Source organism: Pholcus phalangioides, unplaced genomic scaffold, assembly GCF_987345545.1.
Source record: "Pholcus phalangioides strain wild (caught in Gottingen) unplaced genomic scaffold, Ppha-v1.0 ptg000013l_1, whole genome shotgun sequence".
Lineage (NCBI taxonomy): Eukaryota > Metazoa > Arthropoda > Arachnida > Araneae > Pholcidae > Pholcus > Pholcus phalangioides.
In genome coordinates, this window is record NW_028301606.1 from 9,759,027 (window position 1) to 9,765,841 (window position 6,815).

General features: G+C 35.7%; 1 pseudogene; it reads right to left on the reverse strand.

The window, feature by feature from the left end:
- Positions 1 to 1,242: 1,242 nt before the first annotated feature.
- On the reverse strand, positions 1,243 to 1,351 carry LOC149078575 (5S ribosomal RNA; annotated as a pseudogene).
- Positions 1,352 to 6,815: the final 5,464 nt, after the last annotated feature.

Genomic DNA, 6,815 nt, shown 5'->3' on the forward strand with positions numbered 1-6,815 from the left:
GAGTGCAATGAAAAATGAAAAAAACAAGTATAATCATTCAAAAAATTGAGGATGTGAGGTAAATACAGAGGGAAAAATAGCGTTAATGAGTAGGATTCCTACCATGAACCTTTGGGTTGCCTTCTATTCTACGTCGTCGTTGTGCCAAATACTCAACAGTGGCTGCTGGCCGGCCGTAATTAAATATATCAGTTCTCGAACATCTATTTGTAGTGCATGCTCTCTCAGAATGTGTGGACACCTATAGTGATCGCTAGTGCTAGACACGTCAGTTTCTCTCGGATATCCTTTTATAAGCATGGTGGGATGGTAAGGCCCCTGACTAGAAATTAAATGATTGAATACATAATTTTTACTTTGTTGTTTTAATTTACGAGCATCAACGGGATGCGTACGACTCCGTGCCGTTGCCGCCAAAAAATCGGTATAAAATACGTTTGAAAATATTTGTTACTAGGCTGATTCCAATAAATATGAGCAATCATGCGATTGCATTTCAGATGAATCAGCCAGATAAATCGAGATTTACGCAGCTGATGCACCGGCGAAAAAAGAAAGTTTTTCTTTTCAATAAACTGTTATTATATTATTAATTAATATAAATAAGATTATTCGTAAACCATTTGCTTACAGGGCCAAGTTCAAGCTTGATGACCAAGAAACTGAAAAAGCAATCCAGCTTATCGCACAATTCCAAAACTTCGACATCATTGACTTGAAAATAGAACTCAGTCAACCATTGGAAAACACCATGAATATGGAAGCAGCAGCATACCGGCACGATTATCTTGCGGGTACAGAGGTGAGTAAACTTTCAAAATATGAATTTATCCTCATATGTTACATGACATATTTTACTGAACCTTTTTTTTTTCAATCCTTTACCGGTATAATGTCATTACGTTCACTGCTAGAGAGAGAGTTTTCTTGTGTTTTTTTTTCTTTAGATACAACCCTTTTTAATCATTTGTGACACTACTAAGTTAAAACTAACTAATTCACTCACGGACTGACTTACTCGCTTATTGATTCACTACTTCACCAACTCGGGTCATATCGCAATTTACTGCCATTAGTGAGATGGGAAAGAAGTGAAGGCTCTGTCTATTGGTGGTCACCTTGAGTTCGTTAGGGAAAATATCTTATCTATATCCTCCCTTGGGTTCGAACCCGGGACCCTGACAACAACCATCACGATAGTAGACGAGCATCTTACCACCATGCCACTCGGGCACAAAGTGATGCCAACAGCACGCGGTGTTCCCCCTCCCAAGTACTAACCGCGCCCGATGCTGCTTAACTTCGGTGATCGGACGAGAACCGGTGTTTTCAGCATGGTATGTCCGTTGGCAAAAACTCACTCACTCACTGACTCGCATCGAACTGTAATCAGTTAATTGTTAGTGAATTTTCCGGCGAAGAATTTTCCTAGCGGCGAATTGTTGTATAATACACATAAGTACAGCCTACCCTGTTTTCAATCCTGGATCCATCTGATCTCACCTCTGTAAATTTATAATTTGAAGAATTTTTTAAGATTTTACGCGATTCATAGTACAAAGAAATTCAAATTGGTTAAATTTACAATCCTTAATTTTATACTGAAATTATTCATCCCGTAACATTTGAAGAAAAGTTTTTGAGACATCGATGGTTGAAAGTAGTATCAGATGATAATAAATATTAAAATTTTTAGTATTCAGCGTACATGTTCTTAGTAAACTTATTATCATTTCATCAAATAGAACCTCAAAAGAATTAGGCTGTAACTTTGTTCAAAGCCCGTAGATTTATTAAGACGAGGCAAAAAAGTGCAAAACTTTTCCGCCAGGTGGCATTTCGGTTGGTATCATCGTGTAGCGTATGTCTCATTTAGTATTCCTAGACACTTTTTCCATCGCTATGACCATTGGAAGATCTCGTAAAAGTGATATATTCGCACAGCCTATAAGAATCATTTGGAATGCCCGGGAGCAAAAATGGTAAATATTTGAGAAAATAAAGAGCATTGGAAATTTCATAGAATTTTGAATAACTCCTGAAATATGGCAGATAGACTCATGAAAGTAATGTAATGGTATAGCAATACGAATGCGCGCCAAATGGTGAGAAATGTTAGAACGCCACCCGGTCGAAAGTTTAGGAACTTTTTGTGACCACTTTCGAGTGATATCATTGAAGTCAAAATTCCTCCCAAGCTGTCCATGCGCTAAGCGTTTCTGAAGTATTAAAGTGAAAAGAAGGCTGAAGAGAACTTGGAACTCCCCTATCGAAGTTCGTGAACAACGAATAGCCGGGGATTATTGTGGAGTGAAGAGCAAAATCAAATCGGTTAACAGCAGTTTTCCCAAAGGAAATTGGACGATGATGAACAGTCATTCACCAATACCCAGAAGTTGGTTCCCTAAACGTTCTAATATTTTTCGAGACGATATCCATTAGAAACAGCCCTGGCCCTTGGAAGAGTATACTCTTTTCTCATTGCATACATGAAATCGAAAGTCTTAAATTGTCTGCAACTAGTTATGTACATAGTATTTAGTATTGATAAGGATTATTATTACATAGTATTTTTGTTTTTTGACTCGACAGGGAACAAAAATAAAATATTATTCAATTTACGTGTTAAAGACAAATTGAATACTTGAACTATATTACCCCAATGTATTTTTTTTAAACCTTAACACTTAGTATACCATATTTTTCATCAATTCCAAATGTTTCATTCAATAAAAACATTGTGTATAGTGATTGGATGTGTACAAACAGTTTACGTGTGAAGCGTAAAACGTATTCGATTAGACTGGGGAAAGTTGAAATAATCATATTAAGCGGAGAGAATTTTAAATTTCTCTTTATGGGAGAAATTTTGGGCCGAAGGATTTTATCCATTTAAGCGGGGTATCCGTTTATCTGTTATTCGAATAATCAGGAGCTCCTATACTCCAATATTTTCCATATATTGTCCTGTTCTGCTATATTTGGCAGTGCATGCATGATATTCAACCCCGTAAGATAAAATATTAGAAATGTGCGTCACGTTGCCTGATAAAAAAAAATGTGCATACTCCTAAAACCTGAGCAGCAGTTAACCGGACCATATAATCACTGAAAAGTTTATTTATCCCAGATTTGCATCAATTTCTAACCAAGTTTCGATGGATCCAGTTAGGTCGGGGCTAGGTGGTAGCCAAACCAATGGATCCGAGGATTAAGTCACTCTTCGCTATCCATACACAGGTTTTCAACAGCTGGCCAATGCGAAGGTATATTTAGGAAAGAGAGAGAGATTCTGAGAGCTTTGGCTTGAATTAGGTCCGACTGTCCATGCAGGGTTTCGTTCAGTACACGCGAGCTCTAAGGGCCTCCTCACACAGGGATACTAAAGTCTGGCAATTAATGATATCCAGCGAATCGACATGTACATTTTTACAGAGTTCTTCACACGAGGATATTGGCGTATTGGCGTCGAAATATCCTATGCAACCGGGCCAAATTATGTTTCGTGCTATTCCAACTAGCTTTTCACGATTCGATAGACAGTACGTTTTCAAAAATTGCCTTCCTAGAACTCCAGAAAAATGTCTATTGATGATTACACAAATTACGGTGATTTAATATGCTGATGTACTCTTCATTGTTCACTTTTCATTGTTCACTGTTCATTGTTCATTGGACTTCATTTGTTTCTGCACATTATTCATGACACCATCCAATAATATAATCTAAATACCACTAAGTTCTTACATGGTTTAAAAATCCATTAAAAAATTGAAGAAATTGTTGTATTTGAATGGACTGTGCGAAATGGTTTTTCTCACAAAAGAGGATTTATTTTTGGTGCAGAAAAAATATTTAGTTCGAATTTTTGCGTATAAAATGTGCGTCAGGGAAGTCCGTCAGGAGTGATTGGATCTGAACTTCTCTTGAATCTCTTCTTTGTACGAAACATTTGTAAAGCTTCATTCAGCGATTGGTTAATGAGGTAAAGAAAACTTCAATACTGTTTTATCCACCAGTATATCACAATGGAACCTTACGTAAGCGCTAGTAACAACAAAATTTCAGAGTCCGATTTGCATAATTCGCTTTCGTGTAGCACCACCTTTCAACAAAATGTTAAGCTCAATATTTTTCATTTACGAAACCCCCCCCCCTTTTGTGAAAATAACTTTTCGCAATCCACATTCAAAAAAAAATTAGTTTTTTAAATAATTATGATTTTATGGGGGCACCTTGTAAATAATTATGCTTCTACTGTGTGTTCGGATTTGACAAATTACAATAGCTAACTATAGTCTAAAAAATCTTTCGACATCAAAAATTATTTCAACAATCAATGATCAAATCGGAAAAAAAAAGAAACCTAATAATAGGCATTTTATGCGATGGACTTGAAAAAAACAAAAAATCACAGAAAATAAAAATTATTGATTTTGGAAATATTCTTTTTTTCCTCGATTTTTTGGAATTTTTCGTTAATTTTTAAATATTTTCTTGAAAGGAAAAAATTATGAAGGAGGAAGTGATTATAAAAATGAATACAACAAAAATTTTATCGGAATATGATACACGCAATTCTTTTACAAACTGGTCAATACTCCCATGGTTTTTCATTTTCATTGATGTAATGGAAAATTCCCTAAACAATTCGAATAAATCGTTCTTTTTTCTAAAACCGTGTCCGTGTGAATGTAAAGGTTTTGATGGTTTGTATATTTTTCTGATTCTGATTGATTGGTTTTTTTTTTGGCAGGATCATTTTCATTCATTAGAATTTTCTGTAAGGATTTTTTATAAGAATTATATGACTAGCAGTAGCAAATTTGTTAATTAGTTTCAAAGTAGTATGTTTGTAATATTAATTGTGCGCAGTAACGGAGGACACAAATTCCAAGCACCAGGTTTTCGTGGGGAGCAAAAAAATTTATATACTTGTTGAAATATTTATTTGTGTATTTTCACCACGGATACCCACCAATATAAGAAAAGGTCACTAAGTTTTCGGGGGAAAATTTTTCTTTAGTTGTAACAGATGCCTAATTATTATTATTATTTTCGATTTTTCTAGCCCTACAATAACGTATTACATTTGTTTCGAGAAGTGATGTAGCATCTACAATTTTACTTTGCCAAAACGGCAGCAAAATGCTACAAGACGATACAACAAAGGTATATTCGTTTGAAGGCATCCAGATTCAAAGGGCCTCTTACATTGTGGATTTCTGAATTGTCCCGAAGAATATGGAAAAATAGAATTTAATAAAAATCATTATGTAATTCAATTATTTATAATTAAATTACTAGTTATTATTTTGATTATTTATATTTATTATAAAATTATTATCTAAAAAATTATAGAGCCGTAAATCGCGTACCGCCCGAGTGGTGCAACGGTAAGATACTCGTCTTCCACCATGAAGGTAACCGTCAAGGTCACGGGTTCCAATCCGGGGAATAACATCGAAAACATGCTCTTCACTTACCGAGCATGAGGTGCACTGATAGATGGCACCGTAATTTCCCACCAAACTCCCCCGGTTGGAAATTGCCATCTGGTAATATGATCTGAGTTGCTGAAGTAGTAGTCGTAAATCTGTGATAGTGGTGAAAATAGGCTAATTATCAGGGTTTCGTTACTATGAAACATGGTGATCTCTCTTTTTGCAGTGTTTTAAAAATAAAAAACCCCTAACTTTTTAAAATAAAATAACTAGGAAACAACAGTAGTAGAGATAGAATGGTGAATCAAATAATTCGTTTAATGGGCAGCCCTGGAACTTAAATTGCATTGGCGAGTAAAATTATTGCAATTTTGGGTAATAAATGGCACTACTGTTCTTCAAACAGTTGGTGATATTGTTGTTGACAAACATGGGTAAAATCTGAAAACGTTGGATTCGAAATGGTCACGTTACTGAGCATCGCCATGATAAAAGTGAAGTTTGAAGAAACTTTTCAGCAATGTCTCTATTGCAATTAATGCGTATGCATCACGGATGAACTTTTTAAGCTAATACGACGTTAGGGGTAGTCTTGCTGTGAAACAATGACATTCAAATCCTCCGTTCCCACGGAATTAAACGACTTGGGCACCATCTATAACTAAAGTTACAATAGACTTCCCAAAAATCAGTCTATTTAAAATTCCAGGCCTGCTAGCTTCCCATCGCTTATTGTTTCCAAGTCTGTCATTTCCAAGTTAGGGAGTCCTTTTTGAAGAAATTATCTTAATCTCTACTTTTATTTTAAGCATGCTCCTCTCAACGAACCAACAGATTTTATCTCTAACATGACACTCAATTATATTCATGGCAGATCGGTACCGGTCCAGCAGTCCGAACACTGATATCAAATACCACGAAACCTTTATTTATCAGAATAAAAATATTTTCTAACTTAACGAAAACCTATCACATATTTTCATTAGGGGACATTCAAGTATTATGTAAGCAGATTTTCAGCCATTTTTGATCCCCCCCCCCTGTCAGCAAAGCTTAGAATATTTCATATATTCAAACAGGGGTGGTTGATGACTGAAGCAACCTTCAAACCCCATTCCCCCCCCCCTTGTCATCAAAAGTCAGCAAATCTGAAACCCCCTACCCGCCTCGATGCCGACTGATACTTGAATCATCCCTTATCCTCACTTCAAATATTGTGCCATTGTATCAGGAGGTTTAGTGTAGTTTTGGCATTAGATATGTCAGACCTATATTTAAAATTCGCACAGAAAAGTACATAAATTTTCGAAAAAACAAATTTGGAAATCATCGGAAAATCATAGTAAATGCGTAAAAATGTTAGAAACCGAC